General features: G+C 40.0%; 1 non-coding gene across 1 annotated transcript in view; it reads right to left on the bottom strand.

The window, feature by feature from the left end:
• Positions 1 to 25,230, bottom strand: part of LOC108395851 (uncharacterized) — a 61,721-nt gene extending 36,491 nt beyond the window's left edge. Inside the window, exon 1 of the transcript XR_012133289.1 lies at positions 24,844 to 25,230. This is a non-coding gene — a transcript (uncharacterized protein). The remainder of the gene's footprint in view (positions 1 to 24,843) is intronic.
• Between the last annotated feature and the right edge of the window lie 984 nt (positions 25,231 to 26,214).

The raw sequence follows: 26,214 nt of genomic DNA on the forward strand, positions 1-26,214 counted from the left end.
GATGAGATGCAGAGAAAAATGCAAGAGCAATGGGATGAAGTCCGGAGGGAGATCATAGATGTCAGGAAGGAGATCACAGAAGTGAAACAATCCCTGGAAGGATTTATAAGCACAATGGATAAGATGCAAGAGGCCATTGAAGGAATAGAAGCCAGAGAACAGGAATGTATAGAAGCTGACATAGAGAGAGATAAAAGGATCTCCAGGAATGAAACAACACTAAGAGAACTATGTGACCAAGCCAAAAGGAATAACATTCGTATTATAGGGGTACCAGAAGAAGAAGAAAGAGGAAAAGGGATAGAAAGTCTCTTTGAAGAAATAATTGCTGAAAACTTCCCCAAACTGGGGGAGGAAATAATCGAACAGACCATGGAATTACACAGAACCCCCAACAGAAAGGATCAAAGGAGGACAACACCAAGACACATAGTAATTAAAATGGCAAGGATCAAGGACAAGGAAAGAGTTTTAAAGGCAGCTAGAGAGAAAAAGGTCACCTATAAAGGAAAACCCATCAGGCTATCATCAGACTTCTCGATAGAAGCCCTGCAGGCCAGAAGAGAATGGCATGATATACTTAATGCAATGAAACAGAAGGGCCTTGAACCAAGGATACTGTATCCAGCACAACTATCATTTAAATATGATGGCGGGATTAAACAATTCCCAGACAAGCAAAAGCTGAGGGATTTTGCTTCCCACAAACCACCTCTACAGGGCATCCTACAGGGACTGCTCTGGATGGGAGCACTCCTAAAAAGAGCACAGAACAAAACACCCAACATATGAAGAATGGAGGAGGAGGAATAAGAAGGGAGAGAAGAAAAGAACCTCCAGACAGTGTATATAACAGCTCAATAAGCGAGCTAAGTTAGGCAGTAAGATACTAAAGAAGCTAACCTTGAACCTTTGGTAACCATGAATCTAAAGCCTGCAATGGCAATAAGTACATATCGCTCAATAGTCACCCTAAATGTAAATGGACTTAATGCACCAATCAAAAGACACAGAGTAATACAATGGATAAAAAAGCAAGAACCATCTATATGCTGCTTAGAAGAAACTCACCTTAAACCCAAAGACAAGCATAGACTAAAAGTCAAGGGATGGAAAAACATATTTCAGGGAAACAACAGCGAGAAAAAAGCAGGGGTTGCAGTACTAATATCAGAAAAAATAGACTTCAAAACAAAGAAAGTAACAAGAAGAGATAAAGAAGGATACTACATAATGATAAAAGCAACAAGAAGAAAATGAAATTTTAAAAAATGTTTTAATGTCAAAAAACAGAGCAATTATGAATACTTTTAACAAAAAACAAACATGCCTCATACACTGAAAACTATAAAGCACTGCTAAAAGGAATTAAATACCTAAATAAATGACAACATACACTTTGTTTGCAATTGGGCTCAGTCCAACAAGAGGATATAACCATTCTAAATATATACGCACCCAATACAGGAGCACCAGCATATGTGAAACAAATACTAACAGAACTAAAGAGGGAAATAGACTGCAATGCATTCATTTTAGGAGACTTCAACACACCACTCACCCCAAAGGATAGATCCACCGGGCAGAAAATAACTAAGGACACACAGGCACTGAACAACACACTAGAACAGATGGACCTAATAGACATCTATAGAACTCTACATCCAAAAGCAACAGGATATACATTCTTCTCAAGTACACATGGAACATTCTACAGAATAGACCGCATACTAGCTCACAAAAAGAGCCTCAGTAAATTCCAAAATATTGAAATTCTACCAACCAATTTTTCAGACAACAAAGGTATAAAAGTAGAAATAAATTCTACAAAGAAAACAAAAAGGCTCACAAACACATGGAGGCTTAACAACATGCTGCTAAATAATCAATGGATCAATGAACAAATCAAAATAGAGATCAAGGAATATATAGAAACAAATGACAACAACAACACTAAGCCCCAACTTCCATGGGACACAGCGAAAGCAGTCTTAAGAGGAAAGTATATAGCAATCCAAGCATATTTATAAAAGGAAGAACAATCCCAAATGAATAGTCTAACATCACAATTATTGAAACTGGAAAAAGAAGAACAAATGAGGCCTAAAGTCAGCAGAAGGAGGGACATAATAAAGATCAGAGAAGAAATAAACAAAATTGAGAAGAATAAAACAATAGCAAAAATCAACGAAACCAAGAGCTGGTTCTTTGAGAAAATAAACAAAATAGATAAGCCTCTAGCCAAACTTATTAAGAGAAAAAGAGAATCAACACAAATCAACATAATCAGAAATGAGAATGGAAAAATCACAACAGACTCCACAGAAATACAAAGAATTATTAAAGACTACTATGAAAACCTATATGCCAACAAGCTGGAAAACCTAGAAGAAATGGACAACTTCCTAGAAAAATACAACCTCCCAAGACTGACCAAGGAAGAAACACAAAAGTTAAACAAACCAATTACAAGCAACGAAATTGAAACGGTAATCAAAAAACTACCCAAGAACAAAACCCCGGGGCCGGACGGATTTACCTTGGAATTTTATCAGACACACAGGGAAAATATAATACCCATTCTCCTTAAAGTGTTCCACAAAATAGAAGAAGAGGGAATACTCCCAAACTCATTCTATGAAGCCAACATCACCCTAATACCAAAACCAGGCAAAGACCCCACCAAAAAAGAAAATTACAGACCAATATCCCTGATGAATGTAGATGCAAAAATACTCAATAAAATATTAGCAAACAGAATTCAACAGTATATCAAAAGGATCATACACCATGACCAAGTGGGATTCATCCCAGGGATGCAAGGATGGTACAACATTCGAAAATCCATCAACATCATCCACCACATCAACAAAAAGAAGACAAAAACCACATGATCATCTCCATAGATGCTGAAAAAGCATTTGACAAAGTTCAACATCCATTCATGATAAAAACTCTCAGCAAAATGGGAATAGAGGGCAAGTACCTCAACATAATAAAGGCCATATATGATAAACCCACAGCCAACATTATACTGAACAGCGAGAAGCTGAAAGCTTTTCCTCTGAGATCGGGAACAAGACAGGGATGCCCACTCTCCCAACTGTTATTTAACATAGTACTGGAGGTCCTAGCCACGGCAATCAGACAAAACAAAGAAATACAAGGAATCCAGATTGGTAAAGAAGAAGTTAAACTGTCACTATTTGCAAATGATATGATACTGTACATAAAAAACCCTAAAGACTCCACTCCAAAACTACTAGAACTGATATCAGAATACAGCAAAGTTGCAGGATACAAAATTAACACACAGAAATCTGTAGCTTTCCTATACACTAACAATGAATCAATAGAAAGAGAAATCAGGAAAACAATTCCATTCACCATTGCATCAAAAAGAATAAAATACCTAGGAATAAACCTAACCAAAGAAGTGAAAGACTTATACTCTGAAAACTACAAGCCACTCTTAAGAGAAATTAAAGGGGACACTAATAAATGGAAACTCATCCATGCTCATGGCTAGGAAGAATTCATATCGTCAAAATGGCCATCCTGCCCAAAGCAATATACAGATTTGATGCAATCCCTCTCAAATTACCAGCAACATTCTTCAATGAATTGGAACAAATAATTCAAAAATTCATATGGAAACACCAAACACCCCGAATAGCCAAAGCAATCCTGAAAAAAAAAGAATAAAATAGGGGGGATCTCACTCCCCAACTTCAAGCTCTACTACAAAGCCATAGTAATCAAGACAATTTGGTACTGGCACAAGAACAGAGCCACAGACCAGTGGAACAGATTAGAGACTCCAGAAATTAACCCAAACAAATATGGTCAATTAATATTTGATAAAGGAGCCATGGACATACAATGGCAAAAGGACAGTCTCTTCAACAGATGGTGCTGGTAAAACTGGACAGCTACATGTAGGAGAATGAAACTGGACCATCGGCTCATCCCATATACAAAGGTAAACTCAAAATGGATCAAAGACCTGAATGTAAGTCATGAAACCATTAAACTCTTGGAAAAAAACATAGGCAAAAACCTCTTAGACATAAACATGAGTGACCTCTTCTTGAACATATCTCCCCGGGCAAGGAAAACAACAGCAAAAATGAGCAAGTGGGACTACATTAAGCTGAAAAGCTTCTGTACAGCGAAAGACACCATCAATAGAACAAGAAGGAACCCTACAGTATGGGAGAATATATTTGAAAATGACAGATCTGATAAAGGCTTGACGTCCAGAATATATAAAGAGCTCACGTGCCTCAACAAACAAAAAACAAATAACCCAATTAAAAAATGGGCAGAGGAACTGAATAGACAGTTCTCTAAAAAAGAAATACAGATGGCCAACAGACACATGAAAAGATGCTCCACATCGCTAATTATCAGAGAAATGCAAATTAAAACTACAATGAGGTATCACCTCACACCAGTAAGGATAGCTGCCATCCAAAAGACAAACAACAAATGTTGGCGAGGCTGTGGAGAAAGGGGAACCCTCCTACACTGCTGGTGGGAATGTAAATTAGTTCAACCATTGTGGAAAGCAGTTTGGAGGTTCATCAAAATGCTCAAAACAGACCTACCATTTGACCCAGGAATTCCACTCCTAGGAATTTACCCTAAGAACGCAGCAATCAAGTTTGAGAAAGACAGATGCACCCCTATGTTTATCGCAGCACTATTTACAATAGCCAAGAATTGGAAGCAACCTAAATGAATGGATAAAGAAGATGTGGTACATATACACAATGGAATACTACTCAGCCATAAGAAGTGGAAAAATCCAACCATTTGCAGCAACATGGATGGAGCTGGAGAGTATTATGCTCAGTGAAATAAGCCAAGTGGAGAAAGAGAAATACCAAATGATTTCACTCATCTGAGGAGTATAAGAACAAAGGAAAAACTGAAGGAACAAAACAGCAGCAGAATTACAGAACCCAAAAATGGACTAACAGGTACCAAAGGGAAAGGAAGTGGGGAGGATGGGTGGGCAGGGAGGGATGGGGGGGGGGAGAAGAAGTGGGGTATTAAGATTAGCATGCATGGGGGGGAGGGAGAAAGGGGAGGATGGGCTGCACAACACAGAGAGGACAAGTAGGGATTCTACAACATTTTGCTAAGCTGATGGACAGTAACTGTAATGTGGTTGTTAGGGGGGACCTGACATAGGGGAGAGCATAGTAAACATAGTACTCTTCATGTAAGTGTAGATTAAAGATTAAAAAAAGAAGAAAGAAAGAAAGAAAGAAAGAGAGAGAGAGAGAGAGAGAGAGAGAGAGAGAGAGAGAGAGAGAGAGAGAGAGAGAGAGAGAGAGAGAGAGAGAGAGAGAGAGAGAGAGAGAGAGAGAGAGAGAGAGAGAGAGAGAGAAAGAGAGAGAGAGAGAAAGAAAGAAAGAAAGAAAGAAAGAAAGAAAGAAAGAAAGAAAGAAAGAAAGAAAGAAAGAAAGAAAGAAAGAAAGAGAAAGAAAGAAAAGAGGGATTACTCCTTGATAGGATAAAACTATTGGTAAATCAAAGATCAACGCATGCTTTAAATATCCTTAATGTTGATCACTTAAAGGGTGTCAGATGATCAGCTATGGAGGTACTCTTTTCTGATAATATTCCTTTCTCTTAATAAAAAAAAAAAAAAAGTAGTCCCTGTGTGCTGACCTCCAATGAGTTCTGCACAGTGGTATAGAGGGCATGTCAAAGTGTGGGCAAAGGGTCTGTTTGTTTCTATGCAGAAGATCAAGGCCTAGCTTGGATACCCAGAAAATGAACTAAGATACGATATGAGGAGGAGCTTCCGGCATCAGCACTCTCTGGAGGACTCGTGCCGGGGGATGATCATCAAAAAGCCTCCACAGGGATCTGGGTGATGCTGCGGTTGTGGCTGCGTCCACCCCACCGTTTCCTGGACTTGCCATTGGAATGAGGAGGGAGATGTCTAGGCTGGCATGTGCATACAGTGAGACAACGAATTTAACCGGATCTGTACTGTTGGAACTCAACCAGGAGTTGGGAGGGGTGCAAGTTGTAGCACTCCAAAATCTTATGACTATAGACTATCTACGGTTAAAAGAACATATGGGATGTGAACAGATCCCAGAAATGGGCTGCTTTAATTTGTCTGAGTTTTCTCAGACTGTTAAAGTACAGTTGGACAATATCCATCATATCATAGACAAATTTTCACAAATGCCTAGGGTGCCTAAATGGTTTTCTTGGCTTCACTGGAGATGGATGGTAATTATAGATTTGCTCTGTTTATGTCACCGTATTCCTATTGTGTTAATATGTGTGTGCAAATTAGTTAGTAGTTCAAAACCTATACATGCTTAAGGTACTCTACAAGAAGATATGTCAAAGAAATAATCAATCCTCCCATGTTTTCTTCCATATGCTACCTCTATAGCTTTTCTTCTTCCTTCCTAATTACAACCCTTAAATAGAATTCATGCCTCATATTGAATTTACCGAGTATCATAATTCCTCCAGGTGGTAAAGATACCTCGAGACAAGTGCTGGGCATAGAAGCCACAGGGCATAAATCTGCAAAGAAGTAAAAAGCTAACCTTTTCAAACAATATGGCTTCTCTCTCACTTACCAACTTTACATTTCCCTGTATGGCCCCGGAAGATGACTGGTTAGCCAGAGACGGGTAAGATTCCTCAAGGGAGGAACAACCTAAGACAGGTACAGTCGCAGGGGGGCCATCAGGTGAGAAATTGGGGATAAACAGAGGTGAGGCTCAGAACCTCATCCCCCCTGCTTTGAGAGAAATCTTCTGCATCCGTGGATGTTTTGCTGCCCTTGTCTAGCTTGGATTAATACTTAGTCCACAGGCACACACCTGATCATCTACATTTGCCCTCTTACAGCACTAAACTATGTTTTCTACCTTTATCTTGCATCTATCTACCACTTCAGCATTTTATTAAAAATAAAAATAATAATAATAATAAAGGGAGAAATGTGGGATCAACATATAAATCAAGTATAAAAATCAAACGAATATTCATATTTGACCTGATTGTTTATAGTTCATAATGCGTGATCAAAACCGAAAGTTTCTGTGATGACTGCCCTTGTACTGTTCACCACGTAAGAATTCATTCACTATGTAAGAATTCATTCACCATGTAAGAACTTGTTCGTTATGCTTCAGGAGATTGGAGACTGACGAGAATTAGGCTTGAGATGGATTAATGATTGTACATTGAGCATTGACCCCCCTATACTGAATTTTATTGTTGTTAACAACCATTTGATCAATAAATATGAGATGCCCTCTCAAAAAAAAAATGGGCATTCAGGATGACTTTGTCTAGGTAAAAATTCATAAAGCCCAAAATAATAAAGTTAATAACACTGATTGATTGAAAATTAATATAAATAAGGACTGTGAACACCGATTCCAAGTCTCAAGGTCGTCTATGAGATCTCTCCTTGCCCACCTCCCCCCGCCCGAGAGTCACCATTCCCTGCACGGTGGTATCATTCGCAGCGACTTCCTTGCTTCCTCAGCACTCTGAATGCTTCCTGAGAGCATGGCACCATCCCAGTCGCACTCATTAAACCTTTGCTGCTTCCTATTTATGCATTTTCCCACCTCATTTCCCACAGGGAAAAACACTATCTAGCCACTAAAGTCACCTCAAAAGTGAAATTTAAAGTGAATATGAAAGTTCATCAGGAAGCAGTTTCTTTTTTCCCTGTTCTTTCAAATAAAAACATTAAGACGGAAACACCCCTGGAGCTTTCTTTCAAAATCCCAGACTCTCAAGGCAGGCTTCAGACAACATGCAGAGGCCACATACCTGATTAGTGTGCTAGGACCACCAGTGTCATTGTCAGTTCACTTTCGTGTCAAGTAATATTTGTTTTTAAGTCTAATCATTAGCTGCCACCAAAAAACACACCCATCTGTGTGTTGCACTGCTCATCACTACCCAGGGCCACACCTGATGCCAGCTGTGCCCTATTCCCCACTGATTCCACCTTTCACTTGGCAACTTTCCACCTCATTAGCTGAAGAGAGGACAGTCCAGGGAAGGAGGCCATGAGCAGGACTGGCAACATGCAGAAACCAGATGGGAGTAGGCTGACCAAGCTGTGGCAGAAAGCTGGCCGAGAGGCAGCCATACATCAGTGTTTCTCAAATGGGGTGATTTGGCTGCCCAGAGGACTTCTGGCAATGCTTGGAGACATTTCTGGTTGCCCTAACTGTGGGGATGCTACTGACTTCTAGTGGGAAGGGGCCAGGATGCTACTAAACACCCCACAGTACACAGGCCACCTCCCACAAAAGAGACTTCTCCAGCCTCAAGTGTAAGTGCTCAGGTTGAGAGGCCTGCCACAAACTGCTTTATCCACTAGCATAGTCCAGCCTAATGCCAACTCAGCAGCAACAGGACACTCAGTGGGTGAAGAAGATCTGAGTAGCTTATAGAAAATGTGCAAGAGAAATATGAAAAAACACTAACCTCAATTTAAGTTCCACAATTTACACAAAAATTAATTCAGTAGTTCATGGATTTAAGAGCATAACCTAAAACTATAAAATTTTTAGGGGAAAAACAAAGCATAGGAGAAAACCTTTAGGATTTAGGCCTAAGCAAAGAGTTCTTAAACTTGACACCAAAGGCATGATTCCCAAGTGGAAAAATTTATAAATTGGATCTCATAAATATAAAAACTCTTGCTCTGCAAATGAAAAAAAAAAGGACAAGCTACCAACCAGGAGAAAATATTTACAAACCACATATCTGACAAAGGACTAGTATCTAGAGTAAGAATTCTCAAAACTCAACAATAAATCAGAAATGACTAAAATAAAGAATAGTGTCAACAACAAAATGCAGGTGAGGATAAGGAGGAATTGGGTATTATCCTTACATTATTGGTAGGAAAATAAAATAGTACTTATACTCTAAAAAAATCATTTTCTTAAAAAACTACACTTGTGACTATCACGGGACCCAACAACTGCACTCCAGGACATTTATTTATCCCAGAGAAATGAAGTCGTATGGTCATACAAAAACCTGCACACAAATGTTTGTTAACAGCTTTATTCAACTAGATGCCCTTCAGTTGGCAAATGATTATACAAATCATGGTACATCCATGCCATAAAATACTAATCAGCAATAAAAAATTAGTAAAAAGAAACTATTTGGACATGCAACAACCAGACAAATCCCCAGAGAATTTTGCTGAGCAAAAAAGCCAATCCAGAATGTGTGATTCCATTTACATCAACCTTGAAAAGACAAAATTATAGAAACAGGAGAACAGATTAATCATTGCCAGGGGTTAAGAAAACACTGGATACAGGGAGAAGGCAGTGTAGCTATCAAAGGGTAACACTGAAGATCCTTATGTTGACAGAAATATTCTGCATCTTGACTATCACAATGCCAATGTCCTGATCTTTGTATTGTACTATAATTTTTCAAGATGTTAACTTTGGACAAAACTGGATAAAAGTTAAATGGGATCTCCCTGCATTATTTCTTATAACTGCATATTAATTAGTTATCTCAAAATGGAAATTTTTATTTAAAAGGTTATATATATATATATATATGAATCACAAGGCCACAAATTGAAGAGGGCACCCAAGCAGACAAAAAAGATTTCAACATGTTTTTTGAAGGCAGAAAATATATTTAAAAGTTACAAATTTAGCAAAGGGAAGAAAGCTACAATATAAAATAAATGATAAAGATACAAAAGAACTAACTTTCCTTAAAGGATAAAAATACAAAAAGAACTAATTTGCCTATGGGATGCCAAGTGGCCTAAGCCTCAGGATATGAGTGGTAGCAAACTACTGGCTAAAAAATAGAGATAAAAGTCTACAAATACACTGGTCCCTTGGCTACGTCCCCAACCAGAAACTGCTACCAGAAGCGGACTGCTGTCACAGGGAAAACCTAAACAAGTTGTATTTGCTAGCTAAATCTTCACTCTGCTTGCAAGGAGGAACTTCAGAATAGAGAATAAAAAGTTGATGATCCACTTCATGCAGTGGAAAATATTTAGAAAATATGTTGATGGCTCTCAGAAGGTAAACCACATACCTGATATGCTTAAAGCTCTATGGGGGAAAAAGCCAGAAAATGACACATTATATAGGGAGCACGGGTTCTAGCAAAGTATTGAAAGAAAGCAATAAACTCAGAAATCAGATTATAGTGTGAACTGTAGATGGCTTCCAATGACTCAAGACAAAGGCAAAGAGTAAGAAAACAGAAAAGTAAAGTAGATTTGAGAACTTGTCTCACAAATAAGTTTTGAAAGATTAGAAGATGGCAGCATGAGGACAGCAGAAATCTCCTAACAAAAACATACATTTTTGAAAATACAACAAATATAACTATTCCTAAAAGACAGACCAGAAGATACAGGACAACAGCCAGACTACATCTACACCTGCAAGAACCCAGCACCTCACGAAGGGGGTAAGATACAAGCAACGGCCCGGAGGGACCTGACCACTCCACCCACCCCAGCTCCCCAGCAGAAGAGGAGTTGGGGCGAAGAGGGACAGGGAGCTCAGGACTTTTAAATATCCAGCCCTAGGAATCCGCACTGGGAGCGCTGACACACAGTGCATGGTGTGCTGGATACTAGGGAAACGGGAGAGTAAAACCTGCAAGCAGGTCCCCGCCGCCATTGCCCCAGGGACAAAAGAAAAGCGAGTGCTTTCTGAAAGTTTTAGAGGGACAGAGGCCTCACAGCTGGACAAAAGCACCCTGGCACACTCAGCCCAGCAGCTGGGAATCTCAGAGAACTCCAGGCGCCCTAACCCCCTGGGCGGCAGGGCAGCTCTGAGGCCCCTCACAGAGACAAACAGCCTCCCACTTATTCCCCCTTCGGCATGGCCCTGCCATAGCAGAGCAGCAGCCTGAGGCCAGCCATGCCCACAGCAACTGCGCACAGCTCCACAGAGGCTGGGCAAGAATGAGAGACCCCGTCTACATGCAGCTGCCCAGCACAAGCCACTAGGGGTCACCTTTCTCCCAGGAAAGGAAGGCCAGGAGCAAGTGGAAAGAGTCTTGGTTCTCCCAGCTGACACAAGCGCCAACTGCTTACAACTACCTTTACCGCCATGAAAAGGCAGAAGAATTTGCTACAGACCAGAATAACCCAGACATCCTCCCCTGAGAGGGAATCTGAGGAGATAGATTTAACCAATCTTCCTGAAAAAGAATTCAAAACAAAGGTCATAACTATGCTGATGGACTTGCAGAGAAATATCCAAGTGCTAAGGAGGGAGAACACAGAAATAAAACAATCTCTGGAAGGACTTAAAAGCAGAATGGATGAGATGCAAGAGGCCATTAATGGAATAGAAATCAGAGAACAGGAATTCAGAGAAACTGATGCAGAGAGAGATAAAAGGATCTCCAAGAATGAAAGAATATTAAGAGAACTGTGTGACCAATCGAAACAGAACAATATCTGCATTATAGGGGTACCAGAAGAAGAGAGAGAAAAAGGGATAGAAAGAGTCTTTGAAGAAATAATTGCTGAAAACTTCCCCAAACTGGGGGAGGAAATAGCCTCTCAGACCACAGAAGCACACAGAACTCCCAACACAAGGGACCCAAGGAAGACAACACCAAGACACATAATAAAATATCAAAGACAAGGACAGAGTATTAAAGGCAGCCAGGGAGAGAAAAAAAATCACCTGCAAAGGAAAACCCATCAGGTGATCATCAGACTTCTCAACAGAAACCTTACAGGCCAGATGAGAATGGCATGATATATTTAATGCAATGAAACAGAAGGGCCTTGAACCAAGGATACTGTATCCAGCACGATTATCATTTAAATATGATGGAGGAATTAAGCAATTCCCAGACAAGCAAAAGTTGAGGGAATTTGCCTCCCACAAACCACCTCTACAGGGTATTTTAGAGGGAATGCTCTAGATGGAAGCACTCCTAAGGCTAAACAGATGTCACCAGAGAAAATAAAATCACACCAAAGAAAGCAGAAGAATCAAATACTAACTAATGCAAAAAATAAAATCAACTAACCACAAAAGCAGTCAAAGGAAACACAAAAGAGCACACACACACACACACACACACACACAAAAACCTAACATAAAAAGAATGGAGGAGAAGGAATACGAAGGGACAGAAATAAAGAATCATCAGACTGTGTTTATAATAGCTCAAAAAGTGAGTTAAGTTGAACAGTAAGAAAGTAAAAAAGCTAACCTTGAACCTTTGGTAACCATGAACCTAAAGCCTGCAATGGCAATAAGTACATATCTTTCAATAATCACCCTAAATGTAAATGGAATGAATGCACCAATCAAAAGACAGAGACTAATAGAATGGATAAAAAAGCAAGACCCATCTATATGCTGCTTGCAAGTGACTCACCTCAAACCAAAAGACATGTACAGACTAAAAGTCAAGGGATGGAAAAAGATATTTCATGCAACAACAAGGAGAAAAAAGTAGTAGTTGCAGTACGAGTATCAGACAAAATAGACTTCAAAACAAAGAAAGTCACAAGAGATAAAGAAGGACATTACATAATGATAAAGGGGTCAATCCAACAAGAGGATATAAACATTATACATATATATGCACCCAATACAGGAGCACCAACATATGTGAAACAAATACTAACAGAATTAAAGGAGGAAATAGAATGCAATGCATTTATTTTAGGAGACTTCAACACACCACTCATTCCAAAGGACAGAACCACCAGACAGATAAAAAGTAAGGACACAGAGGCACTGAACAACACACTAGAACAGATGGACCTAATATACATCTATAGAACTCTACACCCAAAAGCAAAAGGATACACATTCTTCTCAAGCACACATGGAACATTCTCCAGAATAACCACATACTAGGCCACAAAAAGAGCCTCAGTAAATTCAAAAAGACTGAAATTCTACCAACCATCTTCTCAGACCACAAAGGTATAAAACTAGAAACAAATTGTACAAAGAAAGCAAAAAGGTTCACAAACACATGAAGGCTTAACAACATGCTCCTAAATAATCAGTGGATCAACGACCAAATCAAAGTAGAGATCAAGCAACATATGGAAACAAATGACAACAACATAAAGCCCCAACTTCTGTGGGATGCAGGGAAACCAGTTTTAAGGGGAAAATATATAGCAATCCCAAATGAATAAAGACACAATTATTGAAACTAGAAAAAGAAGAACAAATGAGGCCTAAAGTCAGCAGAAGGAGGGACATAATAAAGATCAGAGAAGAAATACATAAAATAGAGAAGAATAAAACAATAGAAAAAATCAATGAAACCAAGAGCTGGTTCTTTGAGAAAATAAACAAAATAGATGAGCCACTAGCCAGACTTATTAAGAGAAAAAGAGAACCTACACACATCAACAGAATCAGAAATGAGAAAGGAAAAATCACGACAGACCCCACAGAAATACAAATTATTACAGAATACTACAAAAAACTATACACTAAAAAGCTGGAAAACCTAGAAGAAATGGACAACTTCCTAGAAAAATACAACCTCCCAAGACTGACCAAGGAAGAAACACAAAAGTTAAACAAACCAATTACGAGCAAAGAAATTGAAACGGTAATCAAAAAACTACCCAAGACCTAAACTCCCAGGCCAGATGGATTTACCGTGGAGTTTTATCAGACATACAGAGAAGACATAATATACATTCCCCTTAAAATTTTCCAAAAAATAGAAGAAGAGGGAATACTTCCAGACTCATTCTATGAAGCCAGCATCACCTTAATACCAAAACCAGGCAAAGACCCCACCAAAAAATAAAATTACAGACCAATATCCCTGATGAACATAGATGCAAAAATACTTAACAAAATATTAGCAAACAAAATTCAAAAGTACATCAAGAGGATCATAACCATGATCAAGTGGGATTCATCTCAGGGATGCAAGGATGGTACAACATTTGAAAATCCACCAACATCATCTACCATATCAACAAAAAGGACAAAAATCACATGATCATCTCCATAGACGCTGAAAACACATTCGACAAAATTCAATATCCATTCATGATAAAAACTCTCAGCAAAATGAGTATAGAGGGCAAGTACCTCAACATAATAAAGGCCATATATGAAAAACCCATAGCCAACATCATACTGAACAGCGAGAAGCTGAAAGCATTTCCTCTAAGATCGGGAACAAGACAGGGATGCCTACTCTTCCCCACTGTTATTCAACATAGTACTGGAGGTCCCAGCCACAGCAATTAGACAAAACAAAGAAATATAAGGAATACAGATTGGTTAAGAAGAGGTCAAACTGTCACTATTTGCTGATGGCATGATATTGTATACATAAAAAACCCTAAAGACTCCACTCCAAAATACTAGAACTGATATCAGAATACAGCAAAGTTGCAGGATACAAAATTAACACACAGAAATCTGAGGCTTTCCTATACACTAACAATGAGCTAATAGAAAGAGAAATAAAGAAAACAATTACATTCACAATTGCATCAAAAAGAATAAAATACCTAGGAATAAACCTAACCAAGGAAGTGAAAGACCTATACCCTGAAAACTACAAGACACTCTTAAGAGAAATTCAGGAGGACACTAACAAATGGAAACTCATCTCATGCTCTTGGCTAGGAAGAACTAATATTGTCAAAATGGCCATCCTGCCCAAAACAATCTACAGATTTAATGCAATCCCTATCAAACTACCAACAGCATTCTTCAATGAACTGGAACAAATAGTTCAAAAATTCATATGGAACCACCAAAGACCCCAAATAGTCAAAGCAATCCTGAGAAGGAAGAATAAAGTGGGAGGGATCTCGCTCCCCAACTTCAAGCTCTACTACAAAGCCACAGCAATAAAGACAATTTGGTACTGGCACTGGAACAGGGTCACAGACCAGTGGAACAGAATAGAGTCTCCAGACATTAACCCAAACATATATGGTCAATTAATATACAACAAAGGAGCCATGGACATACAATGGGGAAATGATAGCCTCTTCAACAGTTGGTGTTCCCCAAACTGAACAGCTACATGTAAGAGAATGAAACTGGATCATTGTCTAACCCCACACACAAAAGTAAACTCGAAATGGATCAAAGACCTGAATGTAAGCCATGAAACCATAAAACTCTTAGAAAAAAACATAGGCAAAAATCTCTTGGACATAAACATGAGTGACTTTTTCATGAACATATCTCCCCGGGCAAGGGAAACAAAAGCAAAAATGAACAAGTGGGACTATATCAGCTGAAAAGCTTCTGTATAGCAAAGGACACCACCAATAGAAGAAAAAGGTACCCTACTGTATGCGAGAATATATTCATAAATGACAGATCCGACAAAGGGTTGACATCCAAAATATATAAAGAGCTCATGTACCTCAACAAACAAAAAGTGAACGATCCAATTAAAAAATGGACAGAGGAGCTGAACAGACAGTTCTCCAAAGAAGAAATTCAGATGGCCAACAGGCACATGAAAAGATGCTCCACATCACTAGTCATCAGAGAAATGCAAATTAAAACCACAATGAGATATGACCTCACACCAGTAAGGATCGCCACCATCCAAAAGACAAACAACAACAAATGTTGGCGAGGTTGTGGAGAAATGGGAACCTTCCTACACTGCTGGTGGGAATGTAAACTAGTTCAACCATTGTGGAAAGCAGTATGGAGGTTCCTCAGAATGCTCAAAATAGAAATACCAATTGACCCAGGAATCCCACTTCTAGGAATTTACCCTAAGAATGCAGCAGCCCAGTTTGAAAAAGACAGATGCACCCCTAGGTTTATCGCAGCACTATTTACAATAGCCAAGAAATGGAAGCAACCTAAGTGTCCATCAGTAGATGAATGGATAAAGAAGATGTAGTAGATATACACAATGGAATATTATTCAGCCATAAGAAGAAAACATATCCTACCATTTGCAACAACATGGATGGAGCTAGAGGGTATCATGCTCAGTGAAATCAGCCAGGTGGAAAAAGACAAGTATCAAATGATTTCACTCATCTGTGGAGTATAAGAACAAAGCAAAAACTGAAGGAACAAAACAGCAGCAGACTCACAGAACCCAAGAAAGGACTAACAGTTACCAAAGGGAAAGGGACTGGGGAGGATGGGTGGGAAGGGAGGGAGTGGGGGGGAGAAGAAAGGGGGCATTACAATTAGCATGTATAATGTGGAGGGGGGCATGGGGAGGGCTGTGCAACACAGAGAAGACAAGTAGTGATTTTACAGCATCTCACTACGCTGATGGACAGTGACTAATGGGGTATGTGTGGGGGACTTGGTGAAGGGGAGAGTCTAGTAAACAAAATGTTCCTCATGTAATTGTAGATGAAAGGTACCAAAATAAAATAATAAATAAAAAATAATACACTTTATTAAGTCTACTTGTGGAAACAAAATTGGTGAAGTATGCACATTTTTAAGGTTTTTAAAATTATCCTCCTGAAAGAAACTTCTGTCATCACTGTTAGAGACCCATTTCCCCACACTCTAGTCAATACCAAATATTATGCAAAACAAAATTCTTGCCACTTTGACCAGGGAAGAATATATTTACTATATGTAAATTTGCCTGTCTTTGATTACCAGTGAGGTAGAATAATTTTTCAAGTGATTACTGGTCATTTATGTTTCTTGAGAAACAGCACAGCACCTTGAGTGTGTCTTGTTAAAGAATTACTTTTGCATATGACGAACTCCCACTTACCCAGTGAGAATTTTGAGTCTTCCTCTCTGCCTGAGCACCAGTCTGTCCCACAACTGGTTGCAGTACTTTTTAGTTGAGTATCACGGTCACCTGATACTCTGCAGTGAATTTGTTTTTTACAACCAGTTTCATTTTTTTTTTTTTTTTTTTTTTGAGAGGGCATCTCTCATATTTATTGATCAAATGGTTGTTAACAACAATAAAATTCAGTATAGGGGGGTCAATGCTCAATGTACAATCATTAATCCATCTCAAGCCTAATTCTCGTCAGTCTCCAATCTTCTGAAGCATAACGAACAAGTTCTTACATGGTGAACGAATTCTTACAGAGTGAATAAATTCTTACATGGTGAACAGTACAAGGGCAGTCATCACAGAAACTTTCGGTTTTGATCATGCAATATGACCTATAAACCATCAGGTCAAATATGAATATTCATTTGATTTTTGTACTTGATTTATATGTTGATCCCACATTTCTCCTATTATTATTATTATTTTTATTTTTAATAAAATGCTGAAGTGGTAGGTAGATGCAAGATAAAGGTAGAAAACATAGTTTAGTGCTGTAAGAAGGCAAATGTAGATGATCAGATGATCAGGTGTGTGCCTATGGACTAAGTATTAATCCAGGCTAGACAAGGGCAGCAAGACATCCACGGATGCAGAAGATTTCTCTCAAAGCAGGGGGGGTGAGGTTCTGAGCCTCACCTCTGTTGACCCCCAAATTCTCACCTGATGGCCCCCCTGCGACTGTGCCTGTCTTAGGTTGTTCCTCCCTTGAGGAATCTTACCCGTCTCTGGCTAACCAGTCATCTTCCGGGGCCATACAGGGAAATGTAAAGTTGGTAAGTGAGAGAGAAGCCATATTGTTTGCAAAGGTTAGCTTTTTACTTCTTTGCAGATTTATGCCCTGTGGCTTCTATGCCCAGCACTTGTCTCGAGGTATCTTTACCACCTGGAGGAATTATGATACTCGGTAAATTCGATATGAGGCACGAATTCTATTTAAAGTTTGTAATTAGGAAGGAAGAAGAAAAGCTATAGATGTAGCATATGAAGGAAACTTGGGAGGATTGATTATTTCTTTGACATATCTTCTTGTATAGTACCTTAAGTATGTATAGGTTTTAAACTACTAACTAATTTGCACACACATATTGACATAATAGGAATACGGTGACATAAACAAAGCAAATCTATAATTACCAGCCATCTCCAGTGAAGCCAAGAAAACCATTTAGGCACCCTAGGCATTTGTGAAAATTTATCTATGATATGATGGATATTTTCCAACTGTACTTGAACCATCAGACAAATTAAAGCAGCCCATTTCTGGGATCTGTTCACATCCCATATGTTCTTTTAACCATAGATAGTCTATAGTCATGAGATTTTGGGGTGCTACAACTTGCACCCCTCCCAACTCCTGGTTGAGTTCCAACAGTACAGATCCAGTCAAATTCGTTGTCTCACTGTATGCACATGCCAGCCTAGACATCTCCCTCCTCCTTCTTATGGCAAGTCCAGGAGACGGTGGGCTGGATGCAGCCACAACCGCAGCATCGTCCGGATCCCTGTGGAGGCTTTTTGATGATCATCCCCCGGCACGAGTCCTCCAGAGAGTGCTGATGCCGGAAGCTCCTCCTCATATCGTATCTTAGTTCATTTTCTGGGTATCCAAGCTAGGCCTTGATCTTCTGCGTAGAGACAAACAGACCCTTTGCCCACACTTTGACATGCCCTCTATACCACTGTGCAGAACTCATTGGAGGTCAGCACACAGTAACTGCTTTTTTTTTTTTTTTTTTAATTAAGAGAAAGGAATATTATCAGAAAAGAGTACCTCCATAGCTGATCATCTGACACCCTTTAAGTGATCAACATTAAGGATATTTAAAGCATGCGTTGATCTTTGATTTACCAATAGTTTTATCCTGTTAAGGAGTAATCCCCCTTTTCTTTCTTTCTTTCTTTTTTTTTTTTTTTTTTTAAATTTTTAATCTACACTTACCTGAAGAATACTATGTTTACTATGCTCTCCCCTATATCAGGTCCCCCCTAACAACCACATTACGGTTACTGTCCATCAGCTTAGCAAAATGTTGTAGAGTCACTACTTGTCCTCTCTGTGTTGTGCAGCCCACCCTCCCCTTTCTCCCTCCCCCCCATGCATGCTAATCTTAATACCCCCCTTTTTCTTCCCCCCCCTTATCCCTCCCTGCCCACCCATCCTCCCCAGTTCCTTTCCCTTTGGTACCTGTTAGTCCATTTTTGGGTTCTGTAATTCTGCTGCTGTTTTGTTCCTTCAGTTTTTCCTTTGTTCCTATACTCCTCAGATGAGTGAAATCATTTGGTATTTCTCTTTCTCCGCTTGGCTTATTTCACTGAGCATAATACTCTCCAGCTCCATCCATGTTGCTGCAAATGGTTGGATTTTTCCACTTCTTATGGCTGAGTAGTATTCCATTGTGTATATGTACCACATCTTCTTTATCCATTCATCTACAGATGGACATTTAGGTTGCTTCCAATTCTTGGCTATTGTAAATAGTGCTGCGATAAACATAGGAGTGCATCTGTCTTTCTCAAACTTGATTGCTGCGTTCTTAGGGTAAATTCCTAGGAGTGGAATTCCTGGGTCAAATGGTAGGTCTGTTTTGAGCATTTTGATGCACCTCCATACTGCTTTCCACAATGGTTGAACTAATTTACATTCCCACCAGCAGTGTAGGAGGGTTCCCCTTTCTCCACAGCCTCGCCAACATTTGTTGTTGTTTGTCTTTTGGATGGCAGCTATCCTTACTGGTGTGAGGTGATACCTCATTGTAGTTTTAATTTGCATTTCTCTGATAATTAGCGATGTGGAGCATCTTTTCATGTGTCTCTTGGCCATCTGTATTTCTTTTTTGGAGAACTTTCTGTTCAGTTCCTCTGCCCATTTTTTAATTGGGTTATTTGTTTTTTGTTTGTTCAGGCGTGTGAGCTCTTTATATATTCTGGACGTCAAGCCTTTATCAGATCTGTCATTTTCAAATATATTCTCCCATACTGTAGGGTTCCTTTTTGTTCTATTGATGGTGTCTTTCGCTGTACAGAAGCTTTTCAGCTTAATGTAGTCCCACTTGCTCATTTTTGCTGTTGTTTTCCTTGCCCGGGGAGATATGTTCAAGAAGAGATCACTCATGTTTATGTCTAAGAGGTTTTTGCCTATGTTTTTTTCCAAGAGTTTAATGGTTTCGTGACTTACATTCAGGTCTTTGATCCATTTTGAGTTTACCTTTGTATATGGGGTTAGACAATGGTCCAGTTTCATTCTCCTACATGTAGCTGTCCAGTTTTGCCAGCACCATCTGTTGAAGAGACTGTCATTTTGCCATTGTATGTCCATGGCTCCTTTATCAAATATTAATTGACCATATATGTTTGGGTTAATTTCTGGGGTCTCTAATCTGTTCCACTGGTCTGTGGCTCTGTTCTTGTGCCAGTACCAAATTGTCTTGATTACTATGGCTTTGTAGTAGAGCTTGAAGTTGGGGAGTGAGATCCCCCCTACTTTATTCTTCTTTTTCAGGATTGCTTTGGCTATTCGGGGTCTTTGGTGTTTCCATATGAATTTTTGAATTATTTGTTCCAATTCATTGAAGAATGTTGCTGGTAATTTGAGAGGGATTGCATCAAATTTGTATATTGCTTTCGGCAGGATGGCCATTTTGACGATATTAATTCTTCCTAGCCATGAGCATGGGATGAGTTTCCATTTATTAGTGTCCCCTTTAATTTCTCTTAAGAGTGACTTGTAGTTTTCAGAGTATAAGTCTTTCACTTCCTTGGTTAGGTTTATTCCTAGGTATTTTATTCTTTTTGATGCAATGGTGAATGGAATTGTTTTCCTGATTTCTCTTTCTATTGATTCGTTGTTAGTGTATAGGAAAGCTACAGATTTCTGTGTGTTGATTTTGTATCCTGCAACTTTGCTGTATTCCGATATCAGTTCTAGTAGTTTTGGAGTGGAGTCTTTAGGGTTTTTTATGTACAGTATCATATCATCTGCAAATAGTGACAGTTTAACTTCTTCTTTACCAATCTGGATTCCTTGTATTTCTTTGTTTTGTCTGATTGCCGTGGCTAGGACCTCCAGTACTATGTTAAATAACAGTGGGGAGAGTGGGCATCCCTGTCTGGTTCCCGATCTCAGTGGAAATGCTTTCAGCTTCTCGCTGTTCAGTATAATGCTGGCTGTGGGTTTATCATATATGGCCTTTATTATGTTGAGGTACTTGCCCTCTATTCCCATTTTGCTGAGAGTTTTTATCATGAATGGATGTTGAATTTTGTCAAATGCTTTTTCAGCATCTATGGAGATGATCATGTGGTTTTTGTCTTTCTTTTTGTTGATGTGGTGGATGATGTTGATGGATTTTCGAATGTTGTACCATCCTTGCATCCCTGGGATGAACCCCACTTGGTCATGGTGTATGATCCTTTTGATATACTGTTGAATTCTGTTTGCTAATATTTTATTGAGTATTTTTGCATCTACGTTCATCAGGGATATTGGTCTGTAATTTTCTTTTTTGGTGGGGTCTTTGCCTGGTTTTGGTATTAGGGTGATGTTGGCTTCATAGAATGAGTTTGGGAGTATTCCCTCTTCTTCTATTTTGTGGAACACTTTAAGGAGAATGGGTATTATGTCTTCTCTGTGTGTCTGATAAAATTCCGAGGTAAATCCGTCCGGCCCCGGGGTTTTGTTCTTGGGTAGTTTTTTGATTACTGTTTCAATTTCTTTGCTTGTAATTGGTTTGTTTAACTTTTGTGTTTCTTCCTTGGTCAGTCTTGGGAGGTTGTATTTTTCTAGGAAGTTGTCCATTTCTTCTAGGTTTTCCAGCTTGTTGGCATATAGGTTTTCATAGTAGTCTTTAATAATTCTTTGTATTTCTGTGGAGTCTGTCGTGATTTTTCCATTCTCATTTCTGATTATGTTGATTTGTGTTGACTCTCTTTTTCTCTTAATAAGTTGGGCTAGAGGCTTATCTATTTTGTTTATTTTCTCAAAGAACCAGCTCTTGGTTTCGTTGATTTTTGCTATTGTTTTATTCTTCTCAATTTTGTTTATTTCTTCTCTGATCTTTATTATGTCCCTCCTTCTGCTGACTTTAGGCCTCATTTGTTCTTCTTTTTCCAGTTTTAATAATTGTGATGTTAGACTATTCATTTGGGATTGTTCTTCCTTCTTCAAGTGTGCCTGGATTGCTATATACTTTCCTCTTAAGACTGCTTTCGCTGCATCCCACAGAAGTTGGGGCTTAGTGTTGTTGTTGTCATTTGTTTCTATATATTCCTTGATCTCTATTTTGATTTGTTCATTGATCCATTGATTATTTAGTAGCATGTTGTTAAGCCTCCATGTGTTTGTGAGCCTTTTTGTTTTCTTTGTAGAATTTATTTCTACTTTCATACCTTTGTGGTCTGAAAAATTGGTTGGTAGAATTTCAATATTGTGGAATTTACTGAGGCTCTTTTTGTGAGCTAGTATGTGGTCTATTCTGGAGAATGTTCCATGTGCACTTGAGAAGAATGTATATCCTGTTGCTTTTGGATGTAAAGTTCTATAGATGTCTATTAGGTCCATCTGTTCTAGTGTGTTGTTCAGTGCCTGTGTGTCTTTACTTATTTTCTGCCCGGTGGATCTATCCTTTGGGGTGAGTGGTGTGTTGAAGTCTCCTACAATGAATGCATTGCAGTCTATTTCCCTCTTTAGTTCTGTTAGTATTTGCTTCACATATGCTGGTGCTCCTGTATTGGGTGCATATATATTTAGAATGGTTATATCCTCTTGTTGGACTAAGCCCTTTATCATTATGTAGTGGCCTTCTTTATCTCTTGTTACTTTCTTTGTTTTGAAGTCTATTTTGTCTGATATTAGTACTGCAACCCCTGCTTTCTTCTCACTGTTGTTTGCCTGAAATATGTTTTTCCATCCCTTGACTTTTAGTCTATGCTTATCTTTGGGTTTAAGGTGAGTTTCTTGTAAGCAGCATATAGATGGGTCTTGCTTTTTTATCCATTCTATTACTCTATGTCTTTTGATTGACAACCAGTTTCATTTTTAACATGTTTTTTTACTCTACTTAACTATAAGTTACTTAAAGGAAGGACCGCTTCTGATTTACCAGCCTATCACCTAGCACACAGTTCTATAATATGGCTCTCATTGAAGATTTGTTCAAAGAGAGAGTAAATAAATATTCACTCTCTCAACTCATCCTTAAAACAAACCTGTGACATAGGTAAGGTATCATCCCTGTTGTAGAGATGAAGGAATGTTTGCTTATGTTCCAGAAGTTAGTTTGGAGGAGTGCTAATTTCCCATGGGAATCTGTTATGGTTCACTCCAAATTAAGTTCACCAAAGTTTATCCAGGTCGTAACATATATACACATACAGATATATCTGCAAGGGTAGTGTGAATTTTTATAACACTAATTGGATAATCAGGGAACCTGAATTGCCCTGTGCAGACTGCCAATGGTTCTAAAGAGTTGGCCTCACAGGAAGACAAGTTTTGTCACTGCCAGTACAGCTGCTATGAGTGCTGTTACACTATCAAAATAATGAGTAAATATAATAATACAAAGCACCATGCTAATACTGCTGGTGATAGGGGTAAAAGGTCATTACTCTTAAATAAATGGCTGTATTGTTTAGGTTTTATTTCCTATACCTTTAATACATTGAAATGCCTGTAGGAAAACTGAGTTTGTACACAGCTAATCCCTAACACCTCTTCTTGACCCCTCATGGAAACCGGTTTTAAAGTACGATTAGGATAACATGTGGATTCTTAAGAATATACTTATCATACCACATTATATTTTAAATAAAAATGTACTACAGAATTATCAGAGTCTGTTCCCCCAAAGCAAACAGCACTCCCACCTACACAGCAGCAGCTCTAGCAACACAAGTCAGGGGTCAGGAATGCTGAAATCACCATTACAGAAATAAAAGCATGGGTGACCAGGGCCTGCCCAAGGAATTTTAGAAACAGAAGATAAAAGGAGCATTTCCTTCACCACAGTACTCTCCCACAGCAATACCCTGAATATAATAAACAAGCTGGGGAGTGGGAGAAGGTAACAGAATGAGAGATTTGGAAGTTTTTCATCTATCACGAGAATAGGTAAAGTAACTATGGGCTGAAAGAAAGACAGCTGCCTAGCAACACAACACCCACCGTTAAGTTTGGCGTTTCCAGTATCCAAAGGAATCAAGGTTCGTAACCAAATGCAAAACTGAAATGTATGCCTAGAAAACAGTTACACTTCTCAGCAGTACAAATCACCGTAACAGAGGAAAAAATGAGGCCACGAAATCTGGTTAAGCCAGGCTGGAACACTAGACGACAGCAGAGGAGCAAATGGAAGCTCCAGCAGGTCAAAGACCTGGCTAGTATTAAAAGGTGGGTTTATAGATAGCTTCTGCGGTCGTGTGTGGTCATGCCAGACAGCATATTACAGAACCCCATGATGTTAGAAAAGAAAGGGCAATGAAGACTCAAAGACAGGATTGCAAACGATGCAAGAACAAGAACAGCTAATTTATGGGAGAGGAAGAGCAGATGGCAGGTAAAGAGAAAAGTACTTCCAGAATTTTTACCAATTATTTTTTTAAAAGACAGTTCTTAGGAGTAATGGCATCAAAAACCATTTCTCAATCAACTCTCTTCTGAAAAACTCCCAAACAACACACCAAAAATAAAAGGATGATAGTACAGCGCTTAATAATTTCAGAAACTTGGAGTCAGTTTTATCCTCTGTTCTACAGAATACTAGCCACATAAGACATCTTTTAAACTTTTCCCCCAGCATAGAGATCCAGAATCCTCTGTAGCCATTAAAAATATTGACTTGCAATTCACCGTTTTTACTAATGTGTGAAACTATCCCTAAGTTATAAAAACGGGTTACAGAATTACATACACATCATCCATACGCTAAACTCTAGGCTGGAATCAATTTCCTAGTGGGACAGGGAAATCCTTCGGATCCAACGTCTACAGGAAGACTACCGGGTCACCTGCGCAGTCCGCGTTCCTCCAAGATACTCTCCGACTACCCAGACGCACCGGACTGGCCTGGAGGGCAGCTGCCAGAACCCATGACAGAGTCGGCGACTCGGAGATCAGCACCCGTTGGAAGGGGCGGAGCACTCCTCGTCGCGCTTGCGGAGGGTCGGAAAGCAAAGGATGTGTTGTCGACTAGACGCCGGGGCAGCTGAGGCGGCGGAAGAGGCGGGCCCGGCTGCCCTGCGTAGAGCAGCCAGTGGCAGCAGCGCGGCCAGGCTCAGCGGCCCTCGGCTTTCTCGTCCACTCCCTCGCCCGCCCGCAGGTTTACAGGGAGGCGCAGCCCTGCGAGCGAAGCCGCCGTAGGCACTAGCAACGCACCGCTGCCGCCACATCCCCGCCGCTTCGCGACACCGCGTACCAATCGCTCGCCGGCCCTCGCGTCACCCTCCAATCAGCGGGGGGCAGAGGCGGGGCATGGCCGCAGACGCCGCCGGTTGCTCGGAAGATGCAGCGCCCTTTGCATTCGGCGGTAGTTGTTGGTTACGAGAGGCTCGGATGTTAACCCTTTATTACTAAGAGGACAGCTGACTAGGGCAGGGCTGGTAGGGCTGGAGACAAGCCGCACAGCCCGCTGGGAAACTGTGCGGGACTGGCTTCGGCCGACAGAGTGTGGCCAGCGCCTTCCCTACACCATTCTAGGTTGTCCTTAAGAGGTGCCATGTGGTGTGGAAAGGAGGGTCCCCGGCAGACGATGTCCAGTCGATCAGCCGATTGCCTTTCCAAAGCCTGTGCACTCCCAGTGCATCCCTGGCCGTCCCACCTTTAACAAACCCCGTTTCCAGAGCTTCATTGTTCCCTAACGTTTCAGGCCTCAGTTGCCTCATCTGAAATCGGGGGCCACTGCTAATGCCTGGATGAAAACAAGGGTGAAAGCAAACAACCCTCTGAAGCCTTACCCATTTACTCCTCACCAAATTTACTAGGACCTGTAGGCCAGGGTATTCGAGTGGACACCCTGAGCTGTTAAATCCCAGCTTTGAGTAAGCCCAGCCACCCGGCTTCCCGTTTCCCCCTCCCCCCCACCACGCCCCGCATTAATTCCCAAGCTACTGAGCTCAGTGTACACCATTAACAAGACAACACAAACCTCCCAACCTGAAAACAGTCCCCCACGCCTTTCTCTGTTTCTCACAAGTGTTCTAAATGCAACCCTTAAAGATTATCCAACCAAACCGGCCTGTTTCACTAGGTGGATTACTCAGCTGACAATGAACATAATCTTCCTCCCACTGCAGTTTAACTCATCTTCATCTTGTGGCCCAGAGTAACGAATCTAAAATGAACCCCAGCACCCAATCTCTGCCCTTTCTCCTTCTAAGACC

This window comes from Manis javanica, chromosome 7, assembly GCF_040802235.1.
Source record: "Manis javanica isolate MJ-LG chromosome 7, MJ_LKY, whole genome shotgun sequence".
In the NCBI taxonomy this organism is placed as follows: Eukaryota; Metazoa; Chordata; class Mammalia; order Pholidota; family Manidae; genus Manis; species Manis javanica.